The sequence below is a fragment of the Rousettus aegyptiacus genome, unplaced genomic scaffold (genome assembly GCF_014176215.1).
Source record: "Rousettus aegyptiacus isolate mRouAeg1 unplaced genomic scaffold, mRouAeg1.p scaffold_m13_p_5, whole genome shotgun sequence".
In the NCBI taxonomy this organism is placed as follows: Eukaryota; Metazoa; Chordata; class Mammalia; order Chiroptera; family Pteropodidae; genus Rousettus; species Rousettus aegyptiacus.
In genome coordinates this window covers 106,567,585-106,584,951 of record NW_023416308.1, presented here as the reverse complement: position 1 = coordinate 106,584,951, position 17,367 = coordinate 106,567,585, and the positions used below count along the sequence as shown (strand labels likewise).

General features: G+C 43.8%; 1 protein-coding gene across 1 annotated transcript in view; it reads right to left on the bottom strand.

Annotated features, from left to right (window-relative positions):
- EXT2 (exostosin glycosyltransferase 2) overlaps nucleotides 1-17,367 on the bottom strand; it is a 119,587-nt gene that overhangs the window by 11,382 nt on the left and 90,838 nt on the right. The window lies entirely within an intron of this gene.

Sequence of the window (17,367 nt, the reverse complement as noted above, 5' to 3'; positions counted from 1 at the left end):
CAGATGAACACATGGACCCCTGTAACTAACTCAACTGTCTTGACTTATTTAAAATTTTGGTGACCGTGAAAATTTACAAAGTCTGTTTCTAAAAAAAAAAAAAAAAAATTATATTTCTCCAGGGTACACAGCTATTGTTATGACCTTTTGGAAGCCTTAATTTAATATAGAGAATTTGTTCGATTCTACAATCTGTAATATACTGAAAACAAAAACTTGATTTTCATATTTGAAAAGGTTCTTGGATTGTTTTGTTAAACAGAATTTGGTAATTTGGGGGTGGAGTACTTCCGATACCAATTCGCGTGCATTTCTGTACAGTTTAGTTTGACCTTTAAACAAGATGCTCATGCCATTAATGAGCACTGACAAGCTGCCAGCTGTTTGTGGGGTGGCTCTTCGGCACAGTTCCTCACCCTTTACCAGACCGCTAAACAGCAGAGCTCCTGAAAACCCTGCTCAGGCCCCTAGTCAGTCCCTCCTCTAAACTTTAAGTAATCTCATCTAGTCTCAACCACTTTAAATACCATCTATAATCTGATGACCTCCAAATTTATGTTTGGCCTTGAACGGTCCTGATTTAACCAACTAGTTATTTAATATCTTCAGCTGAATAAATAGTAGGCATCTCAAACTTAACATGTCCAAAGCATAGCTCTCGGTTCCATATCCCCAGATAGGCCATTCTCTCAATCTCCTCCATCTCGATAAATTGTCTATCCAATTGTTCAAGCCCAAGACCTAGGAGTCAGCCTTTATTCCGTCCTTTTCTTCTTCCCCCACATCCAATCCATTGCAAGTCCTGCTGACTCTACTTCTGACTACTTGTTACCACTTCTAGTACCACCTCTACCTCTAACCACTATCATCTCTCGCCTAGACTACCGTAACAGGCTTCTAACCTATCTCCTTGCTTCCACTCTTACTCTTCTAAACCATTAAAGAGTGACCCTAAAAGGACCATTCCTAAAAGAATATTAGGGCATGTTGTACATGTACACACACACACACACACACACACACACACACACACACCCATACGTTTTAAAATTTATATTATTTTCATTATTTACCCACATGTGTAAGTCATAGGGTCATAGGCTACAGAAACTAGAGGCTTCCCCAACACCCAAGTGTCCCTGGGTCCAGGGAGGATGCTTCGTTGCTTTCCCAAGAGCAGGGCCATTGTGCTAGCGCTTCCCTCTTTTAGTGTGCTAGGGCTGCTGTAACAGAGGAACACAACCTGGGTGGCTTAAAACAACGGGAATCTTGAAGTCCGAAATCCAGGAGCTGGCAGCCTGCAGGGGAAGGAGCCTTCCTCGCCTCTTCTGAGCTTCTAGTGGCTGGCTGTCAGTCTCTGGCATTCCTTGGCTTACAGATGCATCACTCCAAACCTCTGTCTTCACATGGCCTTCTTCCCTCTGTGTCCAAATCTCTCCTTTTTTACTAGCCGAATTGGATAGCAGCAAAATTGGATTAAGGCCTACGCGAATGACCTCATTTCACCTTGATCACCTCTGAAAAGACCCTGTTTCCAAATAAGGTCACTAAGAGTGAGGACTTCAACGTATCTACCTTAGGAAGACATGTTTCAACCCATGACATGTGCCCCAAAATCTTTAAGAAATTTCCTACCACTAAAACAAAACAAAAAGGGCTTCCTTTTGGCTAACAACAATAACCAAACTCTGCAGCTTGTTCCGACGGGTCTACCCCACTCTCCAGCCTCTTTTTACCATGTTCTCAGATTTCGGTGTTTTTTCTGTTCTTTAACCAGGACTAGATCTCAAGCCCTTTGCATCTGCCATTTCCTCCGACTGGACTGTTCTAATTCTGCAAAAGGCTGGTTCCTGCTCATCAGTCAGGTCTCTGTTTAAATGTACCTACTTCTGAGAGGCCTTTTCAGATCTTCCTAAGGCAAACATCATCCTCCGACCAACACTTGTCACATCCCCTTGCCCCATGCTTTCCTTCACCAAAATTTCATTAAAAAAAAAACAAAAACTATTTTGGTTACTTATCGTTTACTTATTTATTATCTAATTCCCTCCTGGAGAATTTAAACTCCACCAGGACAGTGGTTCTGCCTCATCCACTGCGGTATCCGAAGCACAAAGAACAGGCTGGACACACGCCAGCTCTCCACACACACGTGCTGAGTCCGTGAATGCGCAGACTCTCAGCAGGCGAACGCTGAGAAAGAGAGAATGAGACCAAAGGGCCCTTGTCTTCTCTTCACAGCCAGGGGCAGTACATTCCCTAATTCAGAAAGGATGTCTGCAACAGTATTGATCAACCGGTACCATTAATAATAATGTGATAGCCTTTGTGCGTGAAGATCACAGTAATAATTCACCATCACTAAGGCACATGTTTTAAATTGCTTTTCCAGAAGCGAGTGAAGGGATATTTGCTGAGTCATTACCCTGTCTTGCCCAGTCGTCTTTGTGATCATCTACATGCTTTTATGTGATGTCTGACTGGGGTCTTGAACATGGTCTGGAGTTGTGAAAAGAGCTTTCCTTTGTGTGAAACCAGCTCACCTAACAGGCCTCTCAAACCCACAACCTTGGCCTCATTAACACCATGTTGTAACCAACAGAGTTAACCGGCCACAGGCATCATCATAATAGCTGCAGACAAATGAATCCATGTCAAACATTTCCTCAGATGTGTAATGCTGCTGCTGTGTTTTCTACTCTGGGGTTTGTATTTCAGCAGATTAAAATAATATGATACTATTACAGCTTTATAGAGCCCAGAGCAACAGCATAGTATGTGAGCCACAACCCTGGTTCGGTTTGTGGGCCTGGGCAGACTCCATCAGATGCACTGCCAGTTTCCTGTCTTCGGCACGGAGCACCTGCCTGCTCAGGTCACACCAGTACCACTCACCGATTCACCTCAGTGGAATTAGAGATTTCTGAAGCGCTCCAAGTACAAGCACTAAACTGAACACCGGGGATGGGGCGAGGTGGAGGAAAAGGTGTGGGTGGGGCGAGGGAGGCGCCCATGCAGCTGGCACCTCCGCTAGATGCAAGTTGCACCCCCCACCCCTTCCCATTTATTTTGAATCGACACAGCTCTGTGATTTCTGCAAAGGAAGTTCAAATCACTTTCCCAAGGGGTTCTTCTTCCCAAATCCCCATTTGCAGCAATAATAATAATATTGGCACAGTTTGAGGGTCAAATGCTGTTAAGATTTCAGTCCTCTTCTTGTTAACCGAAGCCACTTATCAATGTTCTCTCCAGAGGGACTTGATTTGATGACACCGGGTCACAGAATGCTATACTATGCTGCTCTAAAAGCGTCAGAGGTGTCCTGAATCTCAGATTCCTCTGGAGCCTTCAGTGAGTGCTGTTCCTCACGTGGGGGCCTCTCTGCCCTTGACTTATTCCAGGCAGCTGGATGCAATCAAGAGACCATCCTTGTCACTTCATCTATAACTCTGCAGCTGACTGCAGGATCAAAACGGAGTGGAACAGAATGGGATGGGCCCTCTCTAATCGAGCCCCAGTGTAGCACGAAGTTCATTATGTATATAGTAAAGCATTTTCCCAGCCAGAGGAGTGAGAACTCAGATTCCAGCCCCTTCTTCTAAGGTCTCCCCCACCTCCTACTCCGACTTTTTTTCTTCTGACCCCAGGAAAACGCTCTGGGGTCAGCCTTTTGACATTCCTAACAAATGCCTTTATATATTGTCGTGTGGGCACTTCGAACTTCACATTCTATCCCTGTTGTTCTAGGAACAGTGCTTCCACGGCTGTCTCAAGTCACAGAGCCATCATTCAGCTGTTTGCCTATACCACCGAAGTCCTCCATTTATACTGCCCTCTTCCATCTTTAATAGCACACATCTTTGAAGACAGCAGCCTATGTCTGTTATGGTAAATTCGATGCCTTGGTTAGGGGGTTCGCAATAATGTGAACAGTCCTGACATTGGGGGTCTATTCCGCATCACTGTTCAAACAGAGATTGTAACAACATAATGTCATCCTCCAACTGTCTTCTTCCGACCTAATCTGGATAATCTTGGTTGTAACCACCTCTTTCCAGGAATATGAAAATTTCTTCCTCTGGACCCCCAGTTGGGGTCACTTGACTGTTTTTGGAGTTACCTTATCTTTTTTTTTAAGCTTCCTGAGGTCTTTTGTGGGTTCCCACAAAAGTTCAAACAGAGATCTTCTACCTTTGTTTAAAGGGCACAGGAGGCAGCCGAGATCATCTCCTACAGAAGATGCAATGGGGGACGTGGTGTAAGTGGCTCAAGAACTAGGTCTGCCAGCGAGGAGTTGTGCAACTGACCTACTCGAGGCACCCTGCTTTCATTCTGCCACCTACAGAATGAGGGGTTGGATTAGGTGACCGCTAATGCCCACTTAGGGCTTAAATCTTGTATCTTTTCCCTCACTAACCCATTCCCACGGGAACTAACTCATGAGCCATGATCAGCTGCAAGCTGGAAGTCTCTAAAGAGCGTGGCCTGCAGCATTAAACTTCGTTTAAAATGCCATACACATATGGGTGCTAATAAGCGTTCCTGAGAAGGGGGTAATGCACTATATTCTAAGCCAGCTTAGAGAGTGCATTCGAAACTCAGGGTGTGCGCTAACCACAATCAGATTCAGGAAACTGACTGGGGGGAGAAGGGGGAAGGTGTAACCACAGGTGGTGCCCATCTGGGATACACAATTAGGAAATCATGGATCAGTTCTAGGAGAAAAGTAACTCTCTGAAGTGGCTGCTACAGTCATCACACTTTCAAAGGCGCAGTTCCACAGGGATATTGCTACTGGGTGAGAAGGATGCCACACATATTAGGATTCGTGAGACAAGAGATGGACTAAGAAGTGGTAAGGTAAATGGGGAGGCGGGGAGGGGAGATATGGATCCAGGGTGTACCGAACTGGGCCAGGGCTTCATTTCTCTCTTTGCACACGCCCCTGCATTTTGACAATTCCTAACCATCAGAGTGGAACGGAACTCTATGAACCAACGCAGACCCTGTGGACACATGCTTATTTTAACCAAGGCAGAGCTGCAAGGAACCCAACTTGCAAATGTCTTTGAATTACTGGCCCTTCTTCTCTTCAGGCTTGTGTTGCATGCTGCCCAGATGGGAAAGGGGTAGCTGGCTGGATTCCAATTCCTAGCTGGTTTCCACAGAGGAGCCAGTTAGCGGATTCACTCTCAGCCCTCTGGGAACAAAGCTCACCTTTTATATTTGGAATTTCCTGAAATGAAGTGGAATGAAGGGGCTGATTGGCTTCATTTTCAGCTCATGCTTTTCATTACACTGGTGGCTGGTAGTTTTTGTCAAGGGGGCACTTTGCAAAAAGCCAAAGAGTTTTTGTCCACATCTGGGACACAATTAAATGCTAATGCTAGACATCCAGGGCGAGGGCGCCCTGAAGTTATCACCTGGACTTCCCTAATGCTGACTGGTTTTGACAAACACATGTACATGTTGTGTTATGCATTAAGATCTACCTGTTCAATCACGTCAGTCTGCCCGAGAGACCTTTCCAACCCAAGGCAGAAGTCTGCTTAAAATAAGCCAAGCAGGAAAACCAGTATCATGGGAAGGCTTCTGGGGTTTTGGCAGAGATCCTATTTGCCCCAGTCTGGCTTGAGGTTAGTGCCTTGGTGCTGGGGACATGATCTCCAATCCTTTCAAGTTCCTGCTTCAGGCCTGGGGCAGTGATGAAGGCAAAAAGACAGCCTGGAGTTGGCCGCAGTTGACAGAGGAATGAATGTCTGCTATTAGATCTTTTGTCGGGTACCACTATTAGGAAGACACGGCTGAAGAAGGTGGCTTAAAAATAGCCCCCTCCCCCCGTATCTGTAGCATCTCACCAGATGGCATTGCTATGTGCCTCTGTGGATGACAAGAAGCAGCACGCTTTCATGGTCTGAGCTGCCGAGGCCCTGCCCACACTACCTCAGATTTGCCGTCAGAGACCATTTGGAAGGCAGAGATCCTTCGACCTAGTTCCCTCACTGCACAGACGAGGAAACTCAGAGCTGGAGAGGAAGTGGCTGTCCCAAGGTGACACTACCAGTTCAAGCTGAGTCCTGACTCCCAGAAGGATTTCCCACTCTTCTGATCTGAAAGAGCATCTCATTTCCTGAAGCTCAGCCCCTTACTTACGAAACAAAGAATTCAGATGATGTCTTAAATCACGGTGCCATGTTCTTCGGCTCTGTGGTGGTAGTGGCAGAGGTCGTAAGAGTCACACCGCCACACTGAATGACCAAGCCGAGCGCAGAACGGGGTAGGGAAAGGCAGCTGAGGAATACGACAGAACCCTTTGCCCTCAGCAGTACTCATCTTCTAAAAGCTGAAGGCTGTTCATGAATGTGGTTTCCATTTAGCAAGGAAAGCCACATGCTTACACCATTAAAAGGAGGAATTCTCGTCAGCTGTGTAGCAAACGAGTGAGATTCCACACATGACATCCCCGTCCTACTGGAACCTTGTAATCCGTGAGGCTCTGGGGCAGAAGAGGAAACACAAGCAGAAAGCAGCTGAACGAAAGATTAAACTCAACTACTATTTTTCATGAGGCAATGAATCCCGTGAGAGATAATAAAGAAGGAAAGAGGAGATGTGAGGCTGAGGGGATGGGAGGAGAGATGGGTCAGGAACGGGCCGCGGGCGTTCCAATTTTGGGCTCCTTAAGACCCACAAAACATGAAATCACTTTTTTACTTCCACAAACTCCACTCCAGTGGGGGGCATACTATTTCTAAGTCTAGTCCCAGGCCATTGTTTAATGAAGTTAAAAGAACAGTGATCATAGGCCAAATGGCTATTCTCTTTACATCCTGCACAAATGGAAACGGAGATTTTAGTTTTCATAAATAATCATTGCTGGGCTTTTGAAATTTCGAGTTGATTTTGGTGAGGCTCAATTTAAATGACTGGGGACCAAAGACGCTAGTTCTTGTCCAGCAAGGAGGAAATAACTCTCCTTACTTCGAGTCATTGTGCTGGTGACTTCCATCCCTTGCAGTCAGGGATGCTACTGCAAAACTGGCAAAGTCTTTTTGTTTTCTTCTCACTGCAGAAAGGGAGGAAATGGCATTGACCACGAACTCCACAATCCCGGCTGACTTCAAAGCATAAATGTGGTTCCAAAATAATTCCTTGATGAGTTAATTTATCATAGTGCCCTGTATGTGTGCTTAAACACCAGAATCTCTTGGGGGAGAATCGAGCAGCAGGGGGACTCTTTTGAGTTATTTATTTATTTATAACCCATCCATTCCCCTCCTCCCCCAAAATGATTTGGGATGGCTCACAATAAAAGGCAAAAAAGACAATAAAATCCAAACTGTCAAAACAGATGATATCCTTGACAACGTTAAAAAAAAAAAAATCCAGAGATGTTCCATCTCTCTTAAATATCAAGTTCTACAAAGGCAATCCAACAGCAAGCTACAGTCGCAGAGTTTCGGGATGAAGAGATTTGAGTCATCCTACTTATTAATTCGTTTACGCATTCAACGCACAGATACCTGAGCTACCACTATTTTTTTAATTAAAAATTTTATTCTGAGACAATTGCAGATTTAAAAGAAGGAAGGAAAAAATCCAGATACTGTATACTCTTCTTTACCTAGTTTCCCCCAATGGCAACGTCTGGCAAAACTATAGCGTGATATCACAAGATACTGAGACTGATACGGTCAAGATACAGAGCACTACTAGGGTCCCTTCTTTCATTCTTTATAGACATCCTCCCCCATCCAGGTTCCCTTGGGCAGCCGCTCATCTTCATTTCTATAATTTTGTAATTTCAAAAAGGCCACATAAATGAGGTCATACAGTATGCAATTGCTTGAGATAGGCTTTTTTCATTCGGCATGATTCCCTTAAGACTCATCTGAGTTGTTCTATGCATCGGTAGTTCGTTCCCTTTTATTGCTGAGTAGTATTCCACAGTATGGATGTACTAGTTTGTTCAACCATTTACCCACCGAAGGACATCTGGGCCAATTTGTTTCTGGCCATTACAAATCAAGCTGCTATGAATTTGTGGGGGCATAAATTTTCATTCCTCCGGGATAAATGCCCAAGAGTGCAACTGCTGGGTCATATGGTAATCGCATGCTTCGTTTTATAAGAAACTGCCAAAACCGTTTCTCCGGAGCGGCCGCACCATTTTACATCCCACCAGCAACGTTCGAGTCATCCAGTTCCTCTGTATCTTTACCATTCATCAGCATTTGGTGTTGTCACTCATTGTTAATTTTCGCCATTCTCATAGGTGTATAGAGATACACAATTGTGGTTTTAATGTGCATTTCCTTAACGGTTAACAACATTGAACATCTTTTCATGTTTATTTGCCATCTGTATATCCTTTTCCGCAAAATGTCTGTTCACGTCCTTTGCCCATGTTCTAACCGGATTGTTTTTCACTGTTGAGTTTTGAGAGTTCTTTACATATCCTCGATATTCAGTCCTTTGTTGGGTATGTAGTTTGCAAATATTTTCTCTCAGTCTGTAGCTTGTCTTTTCATCCTCTTCAAAAGGTTCTTCACGGAGCACAAGATTTTAATTTTGATGAGGTCCAATTTATCAATTTTTCCTTTTATAGATTATGCTTTCGGTGTTAAATCTAAGGACTCTTTGTTTAGCCTGAGATCCTGAAGATTTTTTCCTTAAGTTTTTTCCCAAAAGCTTTAAAGCCCTATGAATATATGTAAGTCCATAACTCACTTTCAGTTAATTTTTCTATAAGATGTAAAGTTTAGATCAGGGTTAAATTTTTTGCCTGTGGATATCCAGTTCGTCCATCACTGTTGAAAAGGCTATCCTTCCTCTACTGAACTGTTTGCACCTTTTGCCAAAAATCAGTTGCCCTCTCCCCCATTTTTATGGACTATCTTACACTTCAAAGAGCAAGTACAAAAGTAAAGCATATTTATTAAGGAGTTTGCTATGTAGAAAAGCTAATGACATATGCATAAAAAGCTAGAATGCTTAATAAAAATAAGAACATAGGCAAAAGTAGGATTATTTCTGGGTTGGGAGTGGGAAAGCAGGGAATAAGGAAAAGCCTTCACAAATTTCATTTTCACGGAAGAAAGGAAAAAAAAAGTTAAATTACAAAGTTAGGATGAGATTCTCATTGCCCTTAGTCAGGTAAGTGAGTTGCACAAAATTATTCTTTGCTGTCTCTTTAGCAGGCCAAGAAGTAGAAGACCAGGATTCTCCCATCTAATACAGAATAAGAAATTATGTAACTTTGAACAACTTCTTATAATTTTACTCATAGAAACTAAATAGGAGAAAATTCAATGTCCAAACATATTTTCACTCATTTAGCTAATAATTATTTACTGAGCATCTACTATGTGTAAAGTACTGAGATGCCAGTAGTAAAAAAGGCACATAAAATCCTGTCTGAATAGACGGCTCCAAAGGGAGTTTTCCAATTTAGCCTCAGATCTCTGCTGTGGATTTCATTATGGCCCTGGTTACCCCTTCCTTCCTTCCTTCTCTTAGAGCAGAGTGTCATTATTTAACCAGGCTGGCTGGGAACTTTTAAAGGCTGCCAACTCTTGATCTAAACTGCCCAACAGATAGTAGCAAATATACTGCAACCATAATTAATGTGAATCCTAGGTACTAACTGCTGAGCACCAAGCAATGATGTGATCTAAGAGATGAGCTGTAAATACCACACTGACCAGTTCACATTGATCTGTAGAGACTCATTTTCCCAATCGTGACATTTCTATGGTCAAGGGATTATTCTGATCCTTTAAGTTTTCTTTCTTTTTATTCTTCCAAAAAGCGGAATTGCTATGTCCAATGCAATAACGATCACCAACCACTGTCTCAAACTCGTGATTTTGCAAGCAGTTTTACAACTGGCAGAGTGTAGCTTCTCATTTGGGAACAGCACAGACTTTTCCTTGGAAAGCCACAGGCCCTGCCCTTCTGAGAGCTCTGCTGGGTGATTGTGGGGCCTGGATGCTGCTGTGGCTTGCATTTCCTCTGGCCCTATGCCAATTCCTGCCCACACACCTTATTTAAGCATCTCTATCAAAAGCAGGGCAGATAAGCACCCCATGCAAGACAAATTCCCCATATCCCCAAATCAGAAGCCAAATCCTGCAGCTCTGAATTCCTGGAGCAGTAAAAGCCTGTAATCAATCTCAATGAGACAACAGGCAGCTTTTGGAACAATAACCCTCAAACATATGGATCCTTTCAGGGTTAGAATACCACTGCAGATACATCCCTTCGAATGTGGGGAGGGGCGTGTGCACTCTTTAAACCATCGGGTGTGCCAACGCCTCTTTAAAGTAACTACCCCACATTATAAGCACTTGCTCTCGAGGCAGGAAGCTATGAAGCCAGGTGGCCCTGATGGAAAAGTGTTGAGGCCCCGTGGGCAGCGCACAGGGCTGGGAGCGGAAAGGCCACGAGAGCTCTTTCCTCACCAGCACTGCTTGGCACAAAATAAGCAATTATGAAAAACATCTTGAAACCCACGTGACTTATTCGGGATGGGAGTCTATGCGCAGGAGACACCCTTTGACGGTAAGATGTGGCAGCAGAAAGCGTGTCCCCTTCTCTTTGGGAGCCAGAGTCCTGCGCCCTACGCTGGATGTTTCATGAAAGGCTGTGTAAACAAATTCCGAGCTTGTTATTTCTCATGTGCTCAGTGGGGAAGGAAAAAGTGTCACTCTATTGTAATTCCCAACTGGGCGCTTTTTAAAAACGATCAGATGTTATTTCTCGGTTCGGCATATATATTCGATTTCCTTCCCTTAATATTTGTTTGACTTGTTCTCCGATGGGGACTGGGCGCTTTGGAAAGGCTCCGAGAGGTCAGCCTTCGCTGAAGCCTCTCTCAGCACCTCCGCGGGCTCCCGGCCGCCGCTCTGAACCTTCTTTCAGCAGCTCTCGCTGCGGCAGCCGCGCGCACGAACTATTTTCCCTCCAGGTCCCGTGAGCCTTGGGGGTGTAAATCAATGCAAGCTGGACACGGGACAGACCTAACAGATCACTCAGCTCTCCCACAGGCTGAGAACAGGGAGCCTGACGCGATGTGGAGACTATGCCGGGAGAGAAGTCTCTGAGAAAGAACGACTCACCTCTGACCACAACCTGTCACGTGTCTCTGCTGAAGGAACCTCTGACCTTACCTTACAGGGAGGCGGTACACTCATAGAAACAAACCATGTGTCCCGTTCCCTCTTCTGAAGATAAGGTTCTCTACAAAGGCAGCTCCTCGGGTACTTCAGTGAATGACGGAGGACAGACAGACAGACAGATGTCCTTTTCAGAATTATGGTCAGGCCCAGGAAAGGTACTCAGAGGGGACTGTCATTCACTCAGATATAACATACAGGCTCCAAGAGAGCATACAGCCATCGACTTCTTCAGACACTTAATGAAGAGGGCACGCCACAAGTCCTAAGAAAGTTAGAGGTACAAAAAGCTCAGTGTTGGCGAAATGGTTCCAGCTACACTGTGAAGCTTTAGTGTCAGACCCAGAGAGTGCTGATCCCGAACAGCTTTGGCAAGGTGAGATCTGTGCGTGCCAAAAATGGGCCCGGCTCGCAGCGAATCTCAGTGGCTGCAGCCCCGCAGCGGCCGTGTGCATGAAGTCCTGACTGGCTCCATAGGGCACTCCTGCTGCGGTCTATCATCCAGGTAAGAGCAGAGAAGACTGGAATTCCCAGGCTCGCTTGTCACCCACTGGGTTAGATACTGTGAAGGCTCAAGGACCTGAGTCGGCTAAGAGGTCAAGGAATGGAAATCTAAGGGGCTGGTTTTCTCACCGAAGACTGAGACACTTCCAATAACTGGATCATCCATCTACTGCAAAAATGTCCCTCCCTTAGGGACGCTCCTATTAGTCTTGGCTACACAATAATCAAGCTTCTTGCTGTCCTGGATGAACTCAAAGGGTAAGCCTGCTCTAGATCCCATGGCAGGATGTGAGATAAGAGACTCCCCCTGTATTCCCAACAAGATAGCACATTTTCAGATTTAGAACTCTGAGGCTTAAATCCAGGGAGAGGAGCAATTAATTTTCTACCACAAGGACCTTTACCACAAGTCTGTGAGAAATAATCTTGAGACCCAATCCAAGACTTGTTTTCCATTTATCTGTTCCCCAGACCAGGTATCTGTGGCACTTTTCACTGGCAGAAGGCTCAGAGAGGGTCAAACAAGACAGAGATAGTGTTTTTGTTTTTGTTTTTGTTTTTAAGTTATCTGCTAGTTTTTAAAAGCGATATTTAGGAAGTCTAATCCCATGATAGGTTGTTTCCATCTTTCAGATCTTCTAGTGAGAAGAGAAAAAGTGGGATGGTTTATTTAGAATGAGAGATTTTACCATCTCTCCCACTCTCCCTGGATGAATATACAGATAACTATAAATTTTACCAATTACATTTAAAGTATAACTGTTATATAGAGCCTCAGCTCTGGAATTCTCCAATTAGTTGAGCTTCCTCATCACGAATTAAATCTGAGCTACGTGTAAGCCCATCTTTTCCTTTTTGGTTCTTCGGTGCATTTGAACATTATAGATTTTTCCACGGCTACCACCTAACTGGCTTTCCCTGTCTTCAGTCTCTGTCATCTCTAATTCATCCTGCGACCTGCTTTTACCATACACCTGTCTACAAACCTACCTCTTTACCACCTTACACTTTTCAGATGGCCTCCTCACCCATCCATCAGCTGGCCCTATATTGCCTAAGCAACCTAGCTTCCATTGTTCACCAAAAAACAAGTTCCGCCCTCGTCCCATCAATCTGCTTATGCCTGCCCTGTGCGACCACGCATACCAAGCTTCTTCTCATTTTGCTCCCTCTCCTCTCGGTGCTTCCTACACCAGGAAAGCCCACTTCAAGATGGTTTTATGTTCTCATGAAAAAGAAAAAAAGAGACATTCCAAGCTCTTCTGCTTTCCTCCCATGATTCTTTGAAAGTATATAACCTGCCACTGCCTTGTGGAGTTGTGAACACAATAATACGAATAAATTCTCGTAATTTATTAGCACCCAAAAGGTTTATGCAGCCTCTGTTGCCCACGGGAGACCCAGGCAGCGGCATTTTGTGCGCCTAACAACACCCAGTCGCTCTTCGCGAAGCCCATCGCCCGCGCGAAGCACTGACTTTATAACCAGTACTGCTAGCCAAGAGTGTTTCACATCATTCAGGTGAAAAATGTTCAACACTTAAGCGCTACTAATAATTTTTATGGTTGGAAATGAGGATCAAAGCATAAAAGAAAAAATAAATTCACGGGTTCATACATTCGGCCAAGTCTGCATGGCTCATTTTCTGCCACATGTTTTAAACGGTCTCCTTTAAAGGCGGAGGAGGGGAGGAGGAACAAGTTGCATTTTATTTCCCAGCTCTTTAGGTCTGAAATAAAAGCAGACAGACTTGGGGGGAGGGGGGGAATCAAACACTGGAGTAACACTATACACTGCTACTGTTCCCCCAGGAGCTCCTTGCAAATGAGTATCAAGAACTCAATAGATACTTTCCTGGAGAAATACATAAACAGATAAATAAATTATTCCAGGCTGAAAAGAATTTCAACATCTGGTAGCTCACTAGAGCTTGTCAAACAAGTCAGAAACACGCGAGGCCAGAGAAGATCATTCTTTAGCTCCTGATTTTAGGGCTTGAGAGGGAATGTAACATTTCCCAAAGCTCCTTGCCTTCCAACAGGGAATATGACCCATTTAAACAGGCAAATGACCCTTGTGTTTTCTTCCAATTAAACAAATAACGTTACCCAGTATTAGGTCTCTAATCCTAATGTCTGCGTGCTCAAGTCACAGACAGTGGAAGAAAAAAGGCCTTTCCTACATGGGCCGGCCTTTCACTCCCAAGAACTTGCTGTGTTGTGCCTGTAAGGGTCATATTTAATGTACATTTAACACTTTAAAGATGTAACTTAACCTCTTTGCACCTCAGTTTCCTCAGCAGTAAAGCACAAAGTGGCAGGATGATCTCTGGGTCCCTTCTCGTTCTGAGCTTTTGGACTGCGGTGCTACGAGTGGTTAAGAGGCATGCTGAGATTCTGATCCTCTGGCCAGAACAGCAGGGAGGCCTGAGGGTGGGCCCCCTCTTGGCAGCAGCCTTGTCTACACACCGCAGCACGTGGCACTAACATTACGTACTTGTGCTACAGTCTGACAAAGGCCGTGGAAAGCACTGCTGGGGCTCTAGCGACTTCCTCCCGAAAGGATTCTGGGGTTCGCTATCATTTTCAGGCTGATCTTCCCCCATCACTCCTCCTGCATCTCTTAACTCTTATGTCAGGCCTACATTTTCTTCTCATGGCTTTGGGAAGTGGACAAACCTGTGAGCTGCCCTTTAGTCTCTGCTCAAATGTCCCTTAAGTAAGCCATGAAGCCTGTTGCTTTAAAAATGGCAAATCTCTACAAATCCATGCTTCTAACCTTTGACAAAAGCACGGCCTTAAAACGCCCTTGTGCTTGTGTAAACCGGGATGAAACTCTGCTGCTAGAGTGGACAGGAGAGGCCTCAGAAGAGGCATCAGCAGCACCATGACCGAAACGAGCCCTGGTCCAGCACACTCTGCCCTGGTTGTCCTCCATTAACATGACAGCTGTATTCGCCCTTTGGCTCCTAACACGCTGCTGGCCATCGCCTCCAAATACCCCTGGATCCTCACACATGTGATCTCGCTGGGCTTCACAGGGAAGCAAAGGCGTCTGACGTGCTATGCGCGCAGAAGTCCGGTGCTTCTGCCCCTTGGAACCGCTTTAGCAGGTTGGCCTGCACGTCTGGTCTCTCACATTGGTTACGCCTGAAGGGGCTGCAGGACGTCATTTGGTCTGTTCTTCTGTCTCCAGGCCGGACTAGTAAAACCACTCTAGCTACTGGAAGACTGCTGGCTTCCCCTTTCTGAAAAATTCCCAAATGGGGAATTCTGTCTCTTCAGATTTCTCTAAAGATTCTTTGGAGCCACAACAAGAAAGGTCTGTTGCATGGTTTCTCTTTGATTCTCACATATTCGATAGTATGTTTAAACTATTTTTTTTTTAATTTAAACTAGGATCATGAATTTAACTATGACAGAAATGATAAAGGCTATAGAAAAGATAAACAAGAAATAGAGATGCCTATTTTAGAGAGGAACAAGCAGGGGGACATTTCAATTAAAATTCAAAGTGCTAAGGTAACTAGCCTTACTTAATTGACCTAGTAAAATAATTAAATCTACAGTTGCAGAATGTATGCTGTTTTAGTGCACACAGAATATTTAACAAAATAGACCTTTTACTGGGCCGTATAATCTCAATAAATTTCAAAATATTGAAATCATATGGAGTACGTTTTCTGACCACAGTGGAATCAAATCCGAAATTAATAAGAAAAGGGGAATTTTAAAAAGTGGCAAAAGTACACAGTATAATTTTACATAACTACAGGTCAAAGAAGATATTACAGTGGAAGGTAGGATATATTTTAAACTTAAGGATAATAAAAATATAGCAAAACTTGGGACTGTACACAAGGCAATGATTAAGGAGAAATTTACAGCTTTAAATGCTGTTAGAAAAATACTGAGATCAATGATCTAAACTATCCAATTAGAAGGCTAGAAAAATAATAGTAACTTAAACTCATGAAAGTAGAAGAAATTAATGGTTAATGAAATACGAAGCAAATATAAAGTCAACCAAATCAGAAGTTCTCTGCAAACATTATGACATTGATATACCTCTAACAGTGCTGATCAAGAAAGAGTGAAAAACAAAAATTACCAGTATCAGGAATGAAAAAGAATACATCATTCCAAATCCTACAGACTTTTAAGAAAATAAGACAAATGACTTGATAGTAATACATTTTATAATTTAGATGAACAGATTCCTCAAAAAGCACAACCTACTAAAAACTAATACAAGAAGAAATAGAGAGTCTGAATAGTACTGGAGTCATTAAAGAAATTGGGCCTGTAACAAACATGCTAGAGAACAAAGGGAACATAGAATGGGTAGTATAATAAGAAAGTTACAAATATCGACTACGGTCTCATGACCAAGCTACAGAAGCAAAGAATGTATTGGCCATGCATATTTTCTCCTTTCCTTGCATACATACAAGAATTTATTTGTCTCCTCTTCTTTTCTTATTTCTATTTTATGTAAGGATCAATGTTACAATTACTCAGTGTATACAAAAATTTATGCAACTTATTCTTTGGATGTTTGTGGCTTCCTGATAAGTTTAATGTTCTTGCTCAAATTCTGAAAGTTTTCAGCCATGATTTCTTCAAATATTCTTTCGGCCTCATATTCTTTCTCTTCTTCTGGAACTCTGATGATGTGGATGTTACATTTTTTGTGATTGTCCCATAGGTCTCTGAAGTACTGTTTCCTTTTTTAAAATCTATTTTCTCTGTTCAGACTGAGTAATTCCTACTGACTTACCCTCAAGTTCATCAATTCTTTCCTATCATTTCCATTCACTTACTGAGCCCATTGAGTTTTAGATTTAGGTTATTGCAATTTTTCAGTTCTGAAATCTCCATCTGGTTCTTTATATCTTCTGTTTCTCTGCCAAGACTTTCTATTTTTCCAGTGCTCATAATTGCTTATTAGAGGATTTTTTTATGATGGCAGTTCTAAAATCTATGTCGAATAATTCCAACATCTGTGTCATCTTGGTGTTGGCTACACCACACCACAGTTTATTTCTCAAAGCTTTTGCTGTATTGATTCTAGTCAGTTATACGCATGGGCTGATGGAAGGGAGGGGTGGGGGGTGGGGAGGAGATGTCCCCAGGACCTCAAACACGGATTTAAAGAATTCCTTTTTCAGCTTCTTCTTTCCAGGATCTTCCCTCCACCCTTAAATTGGGATGGGATGAGGCTCTGGCTCTTTGCTATCTGGGAACAGTGGGCAGGACGCCTCGCAACCCATCTCCATAGCTGCCTCTTTGCTGATGTTCACTTAGTGCAGGGCCTGCATGGGCAACTGGGTTCCACCCCACAGGTCAACAGGGCTCTGCATGCCAATCTCCAAGGTCACGACATCTAGCTGGCAGAGGTATGGAAAGCTTCTTTTGTGGTGTCTCCCTGGTGCACAGTGTGCATAGTCAAAAGGGTTCCATATGTAAGGGCTGCCCTCTTCCTGGTCTTTGGCAAGAGAAAGTCGGGTTTTCTTGTTTGTTTGCTTGCTTGCTTGTTTTAATCTATGCCTGTAATTGTTATAGCCTTCTCTAGCACTGAGACCGTGGAAGGAAGTGAGAGAGGGAGGAAGGAAGGGAAGGAAAAAGGGGGAAAGGGAGGGAAAAAACTCATGGGAACTCACTGCTGGGACATCCCTCAAGTCCTG